The 17966-nt window shown below is 33.3% G+C and overlaps 1 protein-coding gene across 1 annotated transcript in view; it reads right to left on the minus strand.

Moving 5' to 3' along the window:
• Nucleotides 1-2047, minus strand: part of LOC125059417 — a 53991-nt gene extending 51944 nt beyond the window's left edge. The window contains exon 1 of the mRNA XM_047663835.1: nt 1865-2047. The gene's annotated coding sequence lies outside the window, so the exon portion shown is untranslated. The remainder of the gene's footprint in view (nt 1-1864) is intronic.
• Between the last annotated feature and the right edge of the window lie 15919 nt (nt 2048-17966).

A 17966-nucleotide genomic window follows, 5' to 3' on the forward strand; every position in this document is an offset into this window, starting at 1 on the left:
CTTTTTCACAATAATACCAGTATTTTTTGTTCATTACCATTTTCAGCCTAAATTAGGAATTATTTTTCACTTTTTAGTTTTTTTTCTTTACTATGTTTGCCTGGAAGAGATAGCTTGTTAGCGATAAGGCCGCCAGTTGTAACCCTAATTTTAATATAACGAAGTTTTAAATAAAATATAATAACGCTGCCAACCCTTAATTTAACTTTTTAATTTTACGTATAAGCCTATGAAGTCCAGACCTTGACGGGTATAGCCTAGTCAGGCTTTGTTTCACTGCAAAACAATAAATTCATGCACAGGTATTTTTTAATTGTCAATAAGCATAATGTAAACTGGATCGATTCTTGTACGGGACGGAAGTGGAAATAAATACGTTAACGTTTGACGTAAATCGTAACAACAACAGACGCACGTCGGTTGCGCACACGCAATAAATTTCGCATAAACCGTTCTCCAACGCGGACATTCCAAATACAAATAGAAGACAGGGCGTGAAGGGCAAAAGTTTCTAAACGCTGCCCGTCGAAGGTAGGAAGAAAGCGTGGTGTGGTAAAAGATTTTCTACCTATAAAAACGCAAAGAAAATTATTGTAAGAAACTTGTTACTTATTTGTGACTAGAAGCTTAATAGACGCCTTACAATTATATATGAAAATTATTGCGCCTGATGTGAAATATGTGCTAGTGCGATGACGCAAAACCATGAAGAACCATCAGAACTATCCAAAAACCATAATCAAAGACAAAGCTAAAAGCTGTATGATACAGGAGTTTTAAGAGTCACGGAGTGGATGACATGGAGGCCCCTATAGTTAAGAGACGTAGGTGTTTCGCTTGATATTTTAATAGTGGAGAGAGACGTTTAAAAATCCTTACAAAGCAAAAGTAGTAACTTAAAAACTTCATTAATAAAGTCCGATTTATATAACCAACCATTAGTAATGTTGATTTTATTAAATGCGCATTCTATATAAATTTATTCCTGTAATAAAATCTTTTTTACAGCTGGTCACCTGTTACGTGTAGATTTTACAATCAAATCACGGAAGTGTTTGTATTTATTTGTCTGGCAACATCGATTAAGAATTATATATGCCAGTCATTAGTTATAGTAGTTAATAATTATTTAAATATAAGAAGGCGCTTAAAAACCTCAAGATCTGTTTAATTGATTAATTTTTATACATTTCTGTGTCCGACATGCGATGTCGATTAAAAAAAAACCGGGTTTCTCATGATATTTCCGCTGTGGTTTGGACATACAGTCTTGAGAGTCCCCCGTTTAGCTACTAGGTCTTCACAGCTTCAATATATAAAGAAGTATTTCAAGGTGATTTGAAACATATAGAACTATTGTAACGTTTAATTTATTGTAAAAATTTGATAACTATAGTAAATAGCATATGGGGGCATATGAGCATTATTTACCGTTTTTATTCGAAAAATATGTTTAGGTTAAGTTAAAAATGGTTTTCCGATAATGTATATATACTCCCATAAAAGTAATAAAAAGCAATTAGTTTTATTATAAAAAAGATATATTTTACGTTTTTATCGTTCATGTGATCGTTAGAATTCAAAATCAATATTATTTTATTTACATAGACATGGGTAATTTTTTATTATAGTAAGGGATCTAGTTTAGTAGTGGTTCTTATGGAAGTCTTGTGCGACGATGAAAACCTTGAAAACATAATTGAGATTTTTTTTATTTTTTATAACAAAAAAATAATAATTTAAATACGAATATATCCAAGTTCTTTATATATTTATAAAGGTTTTATATTTTAAAAATTAAATGTCTTCAATCCGACGATATATCTTAAAGTATGAGATTAGTTGCTTAAGAGATCTTACTCACCTGTTACTCAGCGCTCAGTCACCAACACAAAAGTATTTTATTGTAATATTTTCCAAATTTTCCCTATTTTCTTTTATTGTCAACGTCAAAATTTCATTTCTTATATTCGAATTAAAAGCGATTATTTTATTGTCATGACGTGAGCTCTGTTCCGCGGCGAGGGTTCGACTGGAGGTCTGAAAGCGCTGACACGTAGGAGTGAGCTTGTGAGTGGGTGTCAGAGGGAGCGGGAAAATCACTTTTCTCGTATGCCGGTAAGAGACGGCAAATCACGTAAGAATCATTTCAGCTAGGAAGAGTTTGTAGGCGGCGAAATTTCGCTGAATGGGGTTCCAAATTCAAAGGCTTGTCACTGACGTCAGATATGGATTTGTGATTTTGATTTGTAAATCTAATCCCAAGCGAAACGACATATTCGGCTAAGAGCCTATCTCAATAATAAAACCTTCGACCAAACTGCTAGAACACCTTGATTTACCAGTACAAAATCTCGTTTGTAAAGTCTACTAAGGCAAATTAGCTAAAGACGGAGAAATATACTCTATTTCCAGGGGTTGTTGTGATAACTTCACGAATATTTTATAAGTAAATTAAACTAGAAGCCAGCAAAATAATTTTAAAAACCAAACTAAACCTCATTAGATTATTGTAAAAATAATTTCACCATTAATGTAATACCGTTTAAATTTTAATACTTTAAATATAAATATTGTAGAAAATGTGAATAACAAAGTTTCATTTTAATGTAATAGATGTATTTAGTTATATAGATGATGTTTGTTAGTAAAAAAGGTAATTTTAATGAATTTAATATGAAATATATGGAAATAATAAAGTAAGCTTTTTATTACATTAAAGTCGTGAGCTTAATAAAATATTTCTACGAAGATATTAAATATATTTTCCAACATGAGAAAATATTAGCTAAGTCCTACTTAACCTGACTTCATAACCTGATATTTCAGTCTGAGAACACTGAATGTAAAATCCTTGGTCTATTTATAGCATTTAAGCTTTTGATTGCCTATTTTGGCAAAACTGGTCAAGGATTTATGCTATTCTATCGCCGAACCTATTTCTTATAAATTTCAATATATGTGTTAGTATTTATATATCTCTGTTTATCTGTCTTAGTAAGTCACTTAAAGGTTTTGTTATTAAATTCTACATTTTAATTTTAAAAGAAATACACGTTATTACGATATAAAAATTCGTTAAAGAATTGAAACGATTCATACTGATTATAAAAAACTGTAAAAAACCTATAAAACAAATAAATATGCCCCATGGCCCGTTAAAGGAGAGCCGTATTGCTATCTCTGTCAATACTGACGTCATACATGACCTGACGTAGATAAGGTAATGAAATCAATGTCATCAGCACTTAGAAATAATTTAATTTTGCTCTCAAGTGATGCCCATTAACTTGAGATATATAATTAGATTTACGCTTTAAAGACCTTAAGTGTTTAATAAAACTATGGTAACCAGATATTTATTTATTTCGTAATCCTACAGCTAACATAAATTATATACAACAAAAGACTTAACAAAAGGGTTCAAAAATTTGCAATATGAGAAAGTCAATGGAAATTAATAAATACGTAATACCTAATTCGGCTGTGCTGTGTGATGGTGTAAAAGTAATATACTGGACTTTCATCCGGGAACTAAAATGAAGAAGTACATCACATTAGTGGAACCCCTTTGAAGTTATCTTTGTAAATTCAAACGTGCAGTAACAAAAGCTTTTTGGATCTTAAGTTAACTGTTTTTTGTATGTACACAAAAGTATGGTTAGAATAATTGGATGCCTTATAGTCCAGTCAGTCAAGACAATTAATTCATTATAATTCCAAAAGTTTTCAAATTTTGATGTAAGGTCGGGAGTGGTATTAAAACAAACTATAAAATTTTGCAACCTGCTCTGCGGTCCGGAACATTGTTAAAAATAAGTTTTGGTCGTGAAAAAAATTCCAAAAGTTCTGCAAACTTGGGGAAGTTTTCGATATAATATTTCATATCACGTATAAAATTTGCAACCAACCTAAGTGTAAGGAACATTTTTTGTTATTAAAAATTAATGTTTTTCTTTATTAAACTGAAGGAAAACGTTCCAAAAGTTCTGCAAATTTGACAGATATATCGAAAATAAAATAAATAACAAAAAATGTTCCGTACACTTAGGTTGGTTGCAAATTTTATACGTGATATGAAATATTATATCGAAAACTTCCCCAAGTTTGCAGAACTTTTGGAATTTTTTTCACGACCATACAGCAAAAATTAATTTAATTGCAATTTTAACAATGTTCCGGACTGCGGACAAGGTTGCAAAATGAGATTTATTGTCGTCCCAATGTACCATTCACTTGACCGAAGTTTGAAAACTTTTGGAATTATTATCAAATTTTCGATTTCGAATGTCTATAATGACTGGTCTATTAAATGTGTCGCTGATTTAATTTTAGCTATGTGTTTGTGAAAAAGAGATTGATAGACGTTGCATTACTCAACATCCATCCGAAAATATCTCTACAATTACTAGTTAGAATGATGTAGTAGTATGTAATTGCGTTTGAACCTCCTAGGCACACGGGGCAGACACGTTTCATGATTGATCATATTTCTTGATAGCCAAGTGGGTGGTCACCCTGTATGACACACGTTATTTTTTTATAGAAAAGTGCAAACGGGCAGGATGCTCACCTCATGTAAAGTGATACCATAGACACTGTCGATGTCAGAGGGCTCGCAAGCGCGTAGCCTTTTAAGACTTGGTACGCTCTTTTCTTGAAGGACCCTAAGTTGAATTGGTTCGGAAATACTACAGTGGGCAGCTGGTTCCACATAGTGTCAAAATCTGCCTTAAAAAACGCTCAGTTATGGAACGACGGACGTCCAGGTGATACGGGTAGAATGTTGTGGTGTACGGATGCTCTTCAGTTTTGATTCAATGACTAACATCTTCGATCCTTTCTCCGTACGACAGTATGTCAATTATTAAGAAAGGAGACTCTGATCAATCGCATGACCTAAAGGTTGACAAATACTTAGCTGCTGTTCTACACACTGATAGTGTGTCTTAAAACACTTGTAAGTAGAACAGACATCGAAGTATAACTTTGTATATGAATTGCATTCAATTATGTATAATTCCATATCCGCCCACAAGTTGTAGGTGGACTGAAGTGAATATAAATGAGAACTATTTGAATATGCGGAAAATGTAGATGAAAATACATTAATTTCAGTCTAAGTACTTAATGCGAATTCATTTCAATGTTTAATGAGTTTGCTAACTAGACCCAAGTTGTTTTCGAAGCAGATGCTAGCATTTATCAGATTTTTGTTTAATTTATAATAAGTTTCTTCAATTTTCGAATTGAAATATTGTTTAAATAGATGTATAAGTCATACATGTACAGCTACTATTTTTCTCGTTAAGTCATTCCTGGAATCACCTGAGTTACTCATATTTATTTTTGGATATTGTACGATTACAATATAAATATAAACACAATTCAACTAAGGGTCTTCAAGAAAAGAGCGTACCAAAAAGAAAGTCGATATTAAAGACCGGCATGCGAGTGTCTATGGGCGACTATATCCATGGCCGGCTGTATTATTTAGCGTCAGAGTAGCCTCCTAATCTTATTATAAAAATATTGAAATAGCATTTAAGTTTCGAAGAAATAAAAAACTAGTTATGCTTTTAATAATTTGATTTAAAAACTTACTAAATTTATTATAAGTAGGTATTTCGTGGCCGTATTACATATGATCATTTCATGAAATCGTTGGTCTCTTTATGAAATAGAAACATTGAATGCCATAGCTGGCAATAGTAATGGTCACGCCAAATCAATGTACAATCAACGTTTAACGATATAAACAGCTAAACACATGTCTACTTTATAATATGGTCAGTCATTAGTGTTCATCATGGTAATATATTAGGACTTAATTTTCATATTGCATCATTGTCCAGAAATAAAGATTAAACTCACTGACCGGAAACAATTATTTAAAAATGCTATTAAAAGCCGTTCAAAGTAGCTATAATTCTTGGTTCTACTCGACAGGATGTGCTTAGGGTGAACAAATATGTCCTTTAATTTTTGTAATGTATTAACTTGGCTTTGATTTATAAACTAATATTTTCGTTCGGTCTCTATACTTTACACTTTCACTTCATTTTACCAGATTTTAGTGTACAGCCTTGCGATTCTGTAACTCACTTTTCGAACTCACACAGCGGTGTTCGCTTCGGCGGTCGCTCTCAAATCAGTCAATCAATCTGATAAACAATAAACTACAAGCTCCCACCTTTTCAGAATGCCAAATCATAAAATGACTGCTTCACGACTGATTTGAGAGCGACCGCCGATGCGAAAACCGCTGTGTGAGTTCGAAAAGTGAGTTACAGAATCGGAGGGCTGTGCGAATTATCGCGGTATATATAATAATCGCGGTAACCTGCAATTTTTATTCTGTTCTGTTTGTAATTATTTAATAGTTGAAAAAATATTTTTAACGCAAAGTTAAGTTATTTGACGTTTCAAATGTTTTTCAGCAATCTCGGCTGCCATGATTGTTGCATACGACATCCATTCATTTACTTGGCTCTCTCTCTTACCAAAGGTTATGTATATGTTTAAGTAATTAGATGTTAAAAGGAAATTGAAATTTATGCTGTAAATAAATAGTAATAATACACATTAAAATATAAACATTTTCTTTCCAAACATCCTGTATCTGTTACGGTTCACAAAGCCTTGTGGAAATCGGATAAACGTTTCATTGAAATTCTGTTTCCACTGCACCATTATTACAAGCTTTATTGGATCGTCTCAGACAAAGATAGATGCTTGAATATTGCAGAAAATCTCACAAACTAGTCTTTTGTCCCGGCGACACTTATAAATTATCTTTAACCAACGTACAAATGCACATAAGAATTTGGGAAAATCTTCTTCACCGAAGCTAGAACTTCTTACCAGTATTAAACATCGACTTGGTATCAATAAATAGTAGAACACAATGAAGTATAATCAGTTCGTAACATATGAAGCTGGTGTCACGTTCTTATACAAATGGTTAAATGGTCAAAACAGAACAGTAACCTCTTACAGAACATTGACATTGTCGTCCCTTATTCATTCCCAAGATTCAAATTCAGCAAATTCCAAATTCCGTCTGCAAAAACCAACCTAGGCGTTCGAGCACCTCTCATTCGAATTCTTCGTGAATATAACATACTAAACACAGATCCAGAGCTTAATATATTCGCTAGTGGACTGATCAATTTAAAAAAAAACATTGTTAAGGGCCTATCTGACCCACAATTTTTTTAGTATTGTTAAAGTCTAAAATTGGAAGTGCAATTTTATTTGCAACATTTATGTTTACCATAATTGTCATGTATTTTAGAAAATATATCTTGTTACATATAGCATTATACATGTTGTGGTGAACTTCAATAAGAAACAACGCATCTACGTTCATCGAATGGGATTAATCCCAACTCAATGCTAAGACGTTTATTGAATCGAAACGATTCTGATAGACGTAACGATTTTACGGTTAACCTGCTTTTATCCCTCGTTTACTATTTATAAACTAATTCAAGTATATATAAAAAGTATAGTATATACACTTAATATTATAATGATTAAGTTTTCCTATTTTTAAGTTAAATAAAGATGTATCTGTACCGTGGAAAAAGGAGGATTGAAAACTAAAAGAGATAGACCTAAATATTAACAAAATTAGCACACAGAAGCTTTAATATATCGTCAGACTAAAATATTATGCAATTGAAACAACATATTTATTTAAACATGTCTTAGTAATAGTATAGGTCCTTGCAAAGCCCAGATATGACCTAATTCTAAACTAACGGTATCGGGAGCACCGCTTCATAATCCCTTATAATACGGTTTGTTAGTAGATTAATTCAGAAAACCCTTGCAATAATACATTTTAAACTCTACTTTTTTCTCTACTCTACTTATTTTAACTCTAAAAGCTAAAAGCAACAGTATTAATAAAGAATATTATATATAATAAAGAATAGAAATAATTTTGCATTTAATATTATGTTCTTCTGAATATTGTCTTCGATATTTGCTTTAGTTGAAGGCTACGCCGTAGCGGTTTGCTACGTATAATGCAATCGTAGTATATTTTTATTTTATTTTTTCTCTCAGATACTTATTACAATATGTTATAGAATCCTATACATGTGTTAAAATAACATGTATATTATGTGTGTATGTATATATTAAGATCCATGCAATTTCCTCACAATCGAGTAGCGCGCAATATCGAGGGGATTCTTTGTATCGGTCGCATGGGTCTGCCAAACATTCGCGAATGTACACTTTAATTTATTATGTAGGAGTAAAGAAAATAATAATATTAGAAAATAATTTAATAAATAAGTGATTTAATATTTTTAACCTTTCAATTGTATTTTTCCCAACTAACAGAAAAAATATTTAATCATTTTTAATTATTTAAAAAAAAATCAGTGGCGCTACAACCTCTTTAGGTTTTGGCCTCAGATTTCTGAATCTGTTTCATGATCATTTTTAAATCTAATAGGCAATTAGGTGATTACCCTCCAGTGCCTGACACACGCCCTCGACTTTTTGGGTCTAAGACATGTCGGTTTCCTCACGATATTTACCTCCACCGTTCTAACAAATGTTAAATGCGCACATAGATAGAAAGTCCATAGGTGCACAGCCGGGGTTCGAACCTACGACCTGTATGAGAGTCGCACACTAAAGTTACTAGGCCAACACTGCTCAACTTATTATTAACTTATTGAGTAATAATTATTAATTCGTTTAATTTGTAATATGAAGTGTCTCATTATTTATTACCCAAATTTCGGCAGTCACTGTAAAAACTGAAAGAAAATTATTTACAATATTACCGTAACAGGCTTCAGAAAACGTTGTCGTCCCGTACACTAGTGGCCTTTACATTAAGTTTTATGTTAAAGGTCAAACCACAATCAATACGCAGCCCTGCGATTCTGTAACTCACTTCACGCACTCACACAGCGGTTTTCGCATCGGCGGTCTCTCTCAAATCAGTCGTGAAGCAGTCATTTTGTGATTTGGCATTCTGAAAAGGTGGGAGCTTGTACTTTATTGTTTATCAGAATGCCAAATCATAAAATGACTGCTTCACGACTGATTTGAGAGAGACCGCCGATGCGAAAACCGCTGTGTGAATTCGTGAAGTGAGTTACAGAATCGCAGGGCAGTACTCAATATAAAGTCTGTTATTGAACTTAGGTTATGAATGTTTGTGTGCGCTAATAGTAGGGGAGCCCACGATGCTAAATGGGGATTTACTTGAGCGTCGTAGAGACCTATTGGGATGCAAAGCTTAGATAAAAAGAAGAAAAAAATGTTATATGATAAATTCCTTTTCATCGGTGGGGGAAGCGGCTATAGATTGTTAAATATGTAAAAAAAAAACTGTTGCATGGACATCCTCGAGCGCGTCAGATATTGATAGCATCTATGCCCTACGTATTTTTAATAATGTACGTATGTTAATCTGATCGTTTGCATGATGCGGGTGGTTGTATTTAAGGGTTGAAAATTTAAAAAAAAAAAAAAAATATCGAGCGCGTCAGATTTTCTAAGGGAGTGTTAAGTGCACCAAAAAAAAGCTCTCATTCACTAATCTGACGATTTCGATGGGACGCAAACCCACAGCCATTTTCTTAATTTGCAAAAAAAAATCGCAATTTTGAAATACTCAAGCGCGTCAGATTAAGATATATGTGGTTCATCTTTATGTTCTAAACGTACTGTCTCATAATCTGACGATTATCTAGAGGGATTCGCCTGATCTGACAAAAAAAAAATAGAAAAACGGTTCACCTAAAGGGCCATCCCTGCAACTTCCCGCTAATTCCATTCCTGGGCGCTTAAAATTGATATTTTGAGCTCGCTGAGTTCAAAGAAATAACATTTCTATGCATTTGAGCTCTCCCAGCTCGAAAGTCTGATAGAAGTTTCATAGAACACTATTTTTGGAATTTTCAAACCGCAATAACTTTTGAATGGATCAAGCAATTTTCACGCGGTTGGCGGCATTCGACGCAGTTTTATCATCCTCATAAATAATTTTGCAATTTTAATTGATCGAACCACAAATTTCGGAGTAATCCCGAAAAAACACTTTTTCGGGTTTCTTTCGTGTACGATATCTCTCGAACGAATCAACCGCTTTTGACCAGCTTGGTGGCGATCGATGTGGTTTTTCAAGCTCAAAGGCGGATTAGTTTTTGAAGTTGATCGATAAAGAAACCACTTTAAAAAAAAATATTTCTTATTTTTTTAAGATTTTTCAAAATTTCTCAAAATCTATCGGTCCGAATCGGTTCAAATTCACAGGAAATGTAATTTTGAGGGAAATATTTAGAACGCCGTTTAGTAGATTCCGATCGGTTTAAGGAAATGTAGGCATCACGCAGCTGCACGCATTTAACTTTATCGACGAATTTTTGTTATTTCGGCTTGCGGAAATCGTCAGATTATATATTTTTCATTATTCTTGAATTATTTCCTTCAAAATAAAAAAAAAATTTGCTACGCTCGAGAATGTCGAGATGACGTTTTTTTTTACAACTTTGTTGCCCTCCCCTTTTTTTCCGTCACTCTCAAATTGTCAGATTAGTGGAATATACACTTTTTAGGATGTAATTAACTCACCCTACCTTAATCTGACGCGCTCGGGAATTTCTGATGGTCAATTTTTTTTTTACTAAACTGATCCTGTCTCCTTCACGTGCGGCTTTATATATGGGCCTCATATTTTGTGGAGGTACTTAACCGGGTACAAGGTATCCCCCTATATATTAATCTGCCGCGCTTGAGTAAATCCCGAAATCCCCTCTTGGGCTCCCCTACCATAAGAGTTTATTTTATATTTTGACACACGTACGATGACGTAAAATGACACAAATTAGGCTTACACAGAAAGTTTACAATGCTTGGTTTATAAAGTGCATTTAAAGAGATTGTTAGACAGCAATATTGACCTAGTGGTCATAGGTTCGATCCCCGGCTGTGCACCAATAGACTATATGCACATTTAGTGAAGTTATGAGGAAACCGGCCTGGCTCGACTCAATAAAGTCGATAGGGTGTGTCAGGTACAGGAGGCTCATCACCTACTTGCCTCTTACACAAATAATCATGAAAGAGATTCATCTGAGGCCAGACCTAAAAAGGTTGTGGCACCAACGTCACATTAGCTGCAGAGGTCTAAACACATTAAAAATGTATACATTTTCATTATACAATTCTCAACTATAAGGGCCTGAAATATAGAATAGAAGTGATTACTAGCTCTTAAACTAAAATTGCATTGAGGGTTGATATTATGTTCAACAATAACTAAGTTCATTTCACTCAATATATTGACAATATGTTTAGTTTAGATTAATTTGTAAGTAAGTTTTGATTAGTTATTTTTTCTATATATATATATATATTTCAAAACTTATAGCAAACTAAACTTATTGCAAAGGCCACTTTCAGAAAGGAAACTTCCGACGTTAGTTATAGTTATTAATATCGAGGTTGAGGTTGAGGTTCAGGCTTCACTCGATCGGAAAATTGTATTCCGGGATGAAAATGTATTTTCAGATTAGTTTTATACATTTTCCTTATAGGGAAAATTCATTTAGTAGGTGAAAGATTTAATAGGTAGGTCACAGTGCTTATAATTTGGAATAAAAATTGTGTTGGGTTTATATAACAGATTTTCTTAACAAAGGATTTTTAGTGTGTTGAGATGAAGGGAATGTTGGATGAATTTCTCAAAGATTTTCGGCAAATTAATCGACCATTTCATATAGACTTTCGTCATGTTAAAAATTATTCTATTTAAAATAATTTAATAGACTTCTTATTAATGTGTATTAGTAAATATGAAATATTCTTGCGCTTCTCATTGGTAATATTTACATTGAGAAAATAAACTATCTACAAAGAATTTCTCGAAATAACTTTGTACGTGGGTTTTGAATTTAAAAACATGTATTTAAATATGAAATATCGAACCTTCTTACATATTAGCTAACAACCTTCGCCTAACGTTTTTTCCAACCAGCCCTGCGATTCTGTAACTCACTTCACGAATTCACACAGCGGTTTTCGCATCGGCGGTCAGTTGTTAGTTTTATTAATATGTCAAATGGACTAGCTTCCCACGACACAGGAAATCCTAGAGTGGGGGCTAGTGCACTTTCTCTTTTAACTATACATCCTTTTTTATTATGTGTAATAAAGGTTTTCTTTTACTTTTCTTTCTTTTGCAAAAAAAAATATATTTTGTTAATTTGGTGGATTTTTTGAATTTTTCCTTCACATCTACTACTGAATCGTTAGGCTTAACGTTTTTGTTATTATTGTAATATATTAAATGTAAAGCAAGGTGTGTAAAATAGTCGATTGAAAAGAGTTTTGGTCTCTTCTAGGCTCTGGATGGAACTGCTAGTAAATATAAATATTGTTCAGTAAATATATTTTTAATTTGAGTTGTATAAAGGCTAATTAGTTTAGATTCAAATAGCTGTAGTGTAGTAGTGTTGGCTTTCTAATATGACTATGAGGGCCTTCTAATTACTCACATTAAAAAATTAAATTGACAAATGTTAAAGATTTTCCATGACATATTCAATAAAACTTGTGTGTGAAATAGGTTTCGATATAATTTTTCTATTCCAATAAAATATCTATTCCATCTACGTCAAGTAACTGTTATTATGTGATCGATGGATTATTGATAATAGTTCCCCAAATGGCATATTTTCTTTGTGTTTAGTAAGTTTTAGCTAAAGCACGACTTTAAAAAAAATTGCGTGCGTACAAAGTACACATGTCAGAAGTGAAACTTCTTTGGCAAACTAATTTTTATGTCTTGTTCATATTTATACAAATCTAAAACTTTAGATTTCCGAGACTTAGGGGGAGGGCAAAAGGAAGATATGTTAGGAATTTAATGAATTTAATTGTCATTAAAAAATTAAAAGTGGCATTTTAATTTACAATTGGTCATTTGACATTTCAATAAATTATTTTGCATAAAATATAAAACAATAATCTACTATATAAAAATAAGTTGGGTTTTCCTTCTTGACGCTATAACTCCAGAACTCACGAACCGATTTCCACGGTTTTGCATTCGTTGGAAAGGTCTCGGGCTCCGTGAGGTTGCGTTCTATAGCAAAGAATCTATTCAACAGAAAAGCGGGAAAATCTTACAAAAAAATTTTTTTCTTCATCTTTTAATCACCAAACGAATTGTTCATAAAACGAAGCCATCTGGTGGCGAAACGGAGTTCGCCGGGTTTGCTAGTATTTCATAAATTCTCTTCACGAAATTTTAATTTTAAAAATAGAATGTCTATAAGGTAATTTGCCCTTCTCACTCTCTCAATCGCTCTCTCCCTTTTCTTCGACAAAAACGCTGCACATCTTCGAGACGCTAATATTATTATTATTGCGTTTCATCCGTAAAAATTTTACCCTCCGAAGATTGTAATGCATTTTTTATTTTATCTTCCTTAGTTTCTATAGAATAAGGATATTTTTTCCTTTTCTTTAATTTGCCGTAAGGTATATTTTCGTTAATCTTACCAATGTACTCGGAGTCGTCCATTAAGACTGACGGTAGATTAATAAATATGATTATGCATTCAAAGAACGCAAGAAGTTTAAACACGTTTTCTTTTTTAAACCTTATAGGTCATTTTCACTGCAAAGGCTTTGAAATTTGGGAAGGTTTACAAAAAATGTAAATTGAATTTTCACTAAAACCTTTTTCATCATAAAAAAGTAGCATAAATGCAGATAGTGTCGCACCGCTGTGAATCAAGATGTTTTGAAATTGAATTTCTCATAGAGAGAGGGTACAAATTTTATATCTATAATAATTCACAGAATTTGGGTCTACCGCCTACGTTCATATTATACAACCTTACTATAGCGGTACCACAGTTTATGGATTCTTACAATGGCGTCTTACGTTTTGTATTAGGAGCCGAACCCAGTAAATATAATAAATCAACCTTTATATGTCTAAAATGATTGTTGACTACTCCAGAGCTTTTTTTATATATTCGGTAGTGGGCTGATCAATTTAAAAAAAAAGAATTATTGTTAAATGCCTATCTGATACTTAATCCACTATTTTACTAGTAATTTTGCATTTTGTTAAGCAAAAAATCTTTAATTGTGTTATATTTTTATGCATCGTTTATTAAAACCTAAACATAATAATCAAATATACAGTATTTATAATTTTCAGCAGCATTTCCTCGCTGTATTGCGATACTTATTGGTTGAGCGAGGAAAGCACCAGCTCTGGGGTCAACGCTACCTACCAGATGCCAACTTAAATCTTTAATTAGCGCTTGTGCACTTAAACCCCACGGCCCAAGAGCCTCTAATCCAAAGTCGAAGTTGTAGGAAAGACTCTTTATTTTCTTATTTTTATTTCTTGTAACATTTTATCATAATTGTCATGAATTTTATTAAATATAGCTTGTAACATACTGTTAATATAACATTATATATGATGTGGTGAACTTTAACAAGCTTAATACATTAAATATTGAGAGCATTAAATGACACCTATTTTGTATTTGTGCTGCAAAATTAAATGGATTCAACATCGAAATCTCACTATGCTGTGATTTCCGTGAATTGAATTGGACATAATAGAGACTATTAGCACTACAATCCTTTATCATTCATGCGATCAGGTTTCTGTGTCTGACACACATTGTATATTTGTTGATATGTATGTTAATAAGAAGCAAGTTTTAATTTCATACAAATAAATAAAAATCCATAAGTGTTTGACCGCACGACAGTTGGTAGCCTTGGGTTGGGGAACGCATGTTTATACACCGATCCACCTGGCTCTTATAGAATACTTTTTTTATAGAACGGGGGCAAATGGGCAGGAGGCTCACCTATGTTAAGTGATAATGCCTCCCATGGACACTCTCAATGCCAGAGGGCTCTCGAGTGCGTTGCCGCCCTTATAAGAATTAATACGCTCTGTTTTTTGAAGGACCCTAAGGCGAATTGGTTCGGAAATACTTCAGTGGGCAGCTGTTTCCACATAGTGGTGGTGTGCGGCAAAAACTGCCTTAAAAAACGCTCAGTTTTGGAACTACGGACGTTGAGGTGATGCAGGTGGAATTTCGTATTCTGCCTCTTTTATTTTAATAGTACTCCTGTAGTAGATGTCCTGATAGCATGAGCGTGCGACTCTCAACTCTTGTTCTGGCTGTGCTCGGACATGGACTATTTTATGTGCGCATTTAGCACTCGCTGGTGAAGAAAAACAATGTGTGGAAACCGGTATGCATTAGACCCAAAAATCTAAAGCATGTCATGATAGTCATAATATCTGATCACTTGCGTCTGCGTCTTAGGAAAAACAAATGCTCACGAAACTAGCAACACCGGTTTTTTTTAAGGCATTTAAACGACGTAATGCTTGTATTTAAAAAAATTCAATGGCACTACAACCTTTTTAGGTCTGGGCCTCAGATTTCTGTATCTGTTTCATGATCATTTGTTAATTTAATAGGCTAGTAGGTGATCAGCCTTCTGTGCCTGACGCACGGCCTCGACTTTTTGGGTCCGGGTCAGCGCGTATTTACGTATATAAACAGTTGTAGTGTGTGACCATGTGTGATGGTGAAGTATTCACTCGGCAGACTATGGCACTACGGCATACGACTACGGCAGAATATAGCTAATATTTAAAACCAAGTCTGTGTTCAATAGATAATAATTTTAGGATTACTGATAACATACTAAGCACTGTATTAGTTCGATTCATTCTAAAGGCACCAGTTGCTCCATGAATGGTTCATTCAATACTTAAGGGTGCATTGCGCAAGCGTCATATCGATCTGACGAGGGCAGGGGGAAGGGGGGCAGGGAGTCGGGGGCATGAGGTTTTACAGGGAGGCGTGTTCTATACCGTACTACTTTGATTTTTATATAAATTATAACTCACTTGTTGATGAGAGTAGCATCAATAATTTATGTACAAGAATCAGTTTGACAGAATATGATACTGAAGACTAACTCAACTATTTTAGCTTAAATAAAAAAAATGATACTAAAATGCAGCTGACTTTTAACTATAAATATATGTGCTATTCGTCTGATCTTGATAATACTAACCCTGGAATTTTGCAATATTTTTAAATGCCTTGCTCGCTTGAACAAAATATTAACAGAAGTCTATGTACAGCTTGCCAGCTAGTAGACTGTAATATGTATTTAAATAATTTTATATTTTAAAAAATATCAGAAGTATCTGTATAAAAATAAAAATATAAAACCATTTATTCATATAGGTAACAAAATGTACACTTATGAACGTCAAAAAATAAATATATATGTAATATGAAATGCTTCTAATTTTACATTTACTGCCAGTTCTCAATTCAAGGGCGTAGAACGGAAGAGAAAAACGGGCATTAAACTCTCCTTTATAGGTAGTGTATGTATTAGCTGCACTTATTTTTTTTATATAATAGGGGGGCAAACGAGCTTGCGGGCCCACCAAAAAGGGCAGTCTTCGCAGCCCATAGACACCCATTTTTAGTGGGTGCGTTGCCGGCCTTTATTTGCGACAGGGTGGGACCTAAGAACCTAACAACCCTACGGATCCCTAAGTCCTACAGATATACACTAACACATAAATAGTGAACATATAAATAAGTACGGGATAACTGCACCAAGAGGCTTAAGATAATAGAGCCCTACAGGTAGGATCAAAGGTTCAAGGTGTGATTATCTCATAGTTTGGGCAGGCTCACCACGATAATTAGGGCTTGAAGGAGTCTTCACTTTGAGGGGAATAGAGAAATGAATGAGGTAGCAATATTCTAATCTGAGTTATTGTTACTCAAACTTAAACTCAAAATAACTTTATTCTCATACATACATACATACATAACATACATAACACTTAACCAAATACACTTATGAACAGAAATGATGTTACATTTATTCTAAATTTACATTTACCAGTTCGTAAGTTAGACGTAGAGCGGGCAACAAGAACTGGCAAGAAACTCTCCGCCACTCTTTTTAATCCGCCAAGTTTTGAGTTATACAAATTGTTTGAACGGGAGCAAATCAATCCCAAGGATTAGGATCATTTAAATAATCGTCAAATTTATAAAAAGCTTAATGATTAATTTACGTTTAACGAGAGTTTTGAATTTATTCAGTGATAATTCTCTTATTTCGCTTGGGAGTTTGTTGTATAAACTAATGCAATTTCTATATAAAGAGTAGTTTATCTTCTGGAGTCTGGTTGGTAGTACGCTTAGATTAGTTATGTTTCAAGTATTATACTGGTGTTGGTGGTTATAAAACAATATCTTTAATACTACCTACAACTATTCGCACATACATAACACGTAGATGTTGCGCCTACTGAATGCTGTCTCCGACACTATCGACATATTTACTTAATATATGCTTGCATAGTGAATCACAGTAGCGATATTGTGTATATTATGTTATTTTTCTCGAAATTATCGTTATGACATTGTCTGTAAGGATAATGTATGTATTTCTAAAATAAATAATTAAATTATTCTTATGAGCTGTTGGTGTTTGTGTATACGTGAGCCGGGACAGCAGTAAAATGATCGTAGAATAAATTATACTTAAGACTTGCCAAATATGTATTATGATACTTCAACTCATTGATAGTATCAATGATACTTCAACATCCTTCTATAATTATTAGTATTTAAACTTTTTAACTGTACAGTTGAGTAAATATAATTAATTTATATATTATATTTTGTCTTACTCAATAATCCCATTAACAAAATATATTTAGTTTCTTCTACAATGTATCATCAAATTGTATATGAATGTTACCGTACGTTACCTGAGTTACCGTGTGATACAAAGTGGTACTTTCTATGTACAGTGGGAGCATTTAGTAAAAAAAATATCAATAGAACAAACACAGAAATCTAATTCTTATTATATAAAAGAAACAACGAACA

The sequence above is a fragment of the Pieris napi genome, chromosome 19 (assembly GCF_905475465.1).
Source record: "Pieris napi chromosome 19, ilPieNapi1.2, whole genome shotgun sequence".
Lineage (NCBI taxonomy): Eukaryota > Metazoa > Arthropoda > Insecta > Lepidoptera > Pieridae > Pieris > Pieris napi.